The sequence below is a fragment of the Lampetra fluviatilis genome, chromosome 55 (genome assembly GCF_964198595.1).
Source record: "Lampetra fluviatilis chromosome 55, kcLamFluv1.1, whole genome shotgun sequence".
NCBI classification, from domain to species: domain Eukaryota; kingdom Metazoa; phylum Chordata; class Hyperoartia; order Petromyzontiformes; family Petromyzontidae; genus Lampetra; species Lampetra fluviatilis.
Window position 1 is genome coordinate 5,481,531 of NC_136329.1, and position 3,189 is coordinate 5,484,719.

Here is a 3,189-nt window from a genome sequence, read left to right on the forward strand (position 1 = left end):
CACAGCGCACTCACAGCGCACTCACAACGCACACACAGCGCACTCACAACGCACTCACAACGCACACACAGCGCACTCACAGCGCACTCACAGCGCACTCACAGCGCACTCACAACGCACACACAGCGCACTCACAACGCACTCACAACGCACTCACAGCGCACTCACAGCGCACTCACAGCGCACACACAGCGCACTCACAGCGCACTCACAACGCACTCACAGCGCACTCACAGCGCACTCACAACGCACTCACAACGCACACACAGCGCACTCACAACGCACTCACAACGCACACACAGCGCACTCACAGCGCACTCACAACGCACTCACAACGCACACACAGCGCACTCACAACGCACTCACAACGCACACACAGCGCACTCACAGCGCACACACAACGCACTCACAGCGCACTCACAACGCACACACAACGCACTCACAGCGCACTCACAGCGCACACACAGCGCACTCACAGCGCACTCACAACGCACTCACAGCGCACTCACAGCGCACACACAGCGCACTCACAGCGCACACACAGCGCACTCACAGCGCACTCACAGCGCACTCACAGCGCACTCACAGCGCACTCACAGCGCACACACAGCGCACACACAGCGCACACACAGCGCACTCACAGCGCACTCACAGCGCACTCACAACGCACACACAACGCACTCACAACGCACTCACAACGCACACACAACGCACTCACAGCGCACACACAACGCACACACAGCGCACACACAGCGCACACACAGCGCACTCACAGCGCACTCACAACGCACACACAGCGCACACACAGCGCACTCACAGCGCACTCACAGCGCACTCACAACGCACACACAACGCACTCACAGCGCACACACAACGCACACACAGCGCACACACAGCGCACACACAGCGCACTCACAGCGCACTCACAACGCACACACAGCGCACACACAGCGCACACACAGCGCACTCACAGCGCACTCACAACGCACACACAACGCACTCACAACGCACTCACAACGCACACACAACGCACTCACAGCGCACACACAACGCACACACAGCGCACACACAGCGCACTCACAGCGCACTCACAACGCACACACAGCGCACTCACAGCGCACTCACAACGCACACACAACGCACTCACAGCGCACACACAACGCACACACAGCGCACTCACAGCGCACACACAACGCACTCACAGCGCACACACAACGCACACACAGCGCACTCACAGCGCACACACAGCGCACTCACAGCGCACACACAGCGCACACACAGCGCACACACAGCGCACACACAGCGCACTCACAACGCACTCACAGCGCACTCACAGCGCACTCACAGCGCACACACAGCGCACTCACAGCGCACACACAGCGCACACACAGCGCACTCACAGCGCACACACAGCGCACACACAGCGCACACACAGCGCACACACAGCGCACTCACAACGCACTCACAGCGCACTCACAGCGCACTCACAGCGCACACACAGCGCACACACAGCGCACTCACAGCGCACTCACAGCGCACACACAGCGCACACACAGCGCACACACAGCGCACACACAGCGCACTCACAGCGCACACACAGCGCACACACAGCGCACACACAGCGCACTCACAGCGCACTCACAGCGCACTCACAGCGCACTCACAGCGCACTCACAGCGCACACACAGCGCACACACAGCGCACACACAGCGCACACACAGCGCACTCACAACGCACTCACAGCGCACTCACAGCGCACTCACAGCGCACTCACAACGCACTCACAACGCACTCACAGCGCACACACAGCGCACTCACAACGCACACACAGCGCACACACAGCGCACTCACAGCGCACACACAGCGCACTCACAACGCACTCACAACGCACACACAGCGCACTCACAACGCACACACAGCGCACTCACAGCGCACACACAGCGCACACACAGCGCACTCACAGCGCACACACAGCGCACTCACAACGCACACACAGCGCACTCACAGCGCACACACAGCGCACACACAGCGCACTCACAACGCACACACAGCGCACTCACAACGCACTCACAGCGCACACACAGCGCACTCACAACGCACACACAGCGCACACACAGCGCACTCACAGCGCACTCACAGCGCACACACAGCGCACTCACAACGCACACACAGCGCACACACAGCGCACTCACAGCGCACTCACAGCGCACACACAGCGCACACACAGCGCACACACAGCGCACACACAGCGCACTCACAGCGCACACACAGCGCACACACAGCGCACACACAGCGCACTCACAACGCACTCACAGCGCACTCACAGCGCACTCACAGCGCACTCACAACGCACTCACAGCGCACTCACAACGCACTCACAGCGCACTCACAGCGCACTCACAGCGCACTCACAACGCACTCACAGCGCACTCACAACGCACTCACAGCGCACTCACAGCGCACACACAGCGCACTCACAGCGCACTCACAGCGCACTCACAGCGCACACAGCACACACAGCGCACACACAGCGCACTCACAGCGCACACACAGCGCACACACAGCGCACACACAGCGCACACACAGCGCACTCACAGCGCACTCACAGCGCACACAGCACACACAGCGCACACACAGCGCACACACAGCGCACACACAGCGCACACACAGCGCACACACAGCGCACACACAGCGCACTCACAGCGCACTCACAGCGCACACACAGCGCACTCACAACGCACTCACAACGCACACACAGCGCACACACAGCGCACTCACAGCGCACTCACAGCGCACTCACAGCGCACTCACAGCGCACTCACAGCGCACTCACAGCGCACACACAGCGCACACACAGCGCACTCACAGCGCACACACAACGCACTCACAGCGCACACACAGCGCACTCACAGCGCACACACAGCGCACTCACAGCGCACTCACAGCGCACTCACAGCGCACTCACAGCGCACTCACAGCGCACACACAACGCACACACAGCGCACACACAGCGCACTCACAACGCACTCACAACGCACACACAGCGCACACACAGCGCACTCACAGCGCACTCACAGCGCACTCACAGCGCACTCACAGCGCACTCACAGCGCACTCACAGCGCACACACAACGCACTCACAGCGCACACACAGCGCACTCACAGCGCACTCACAGCGCACTCACAACG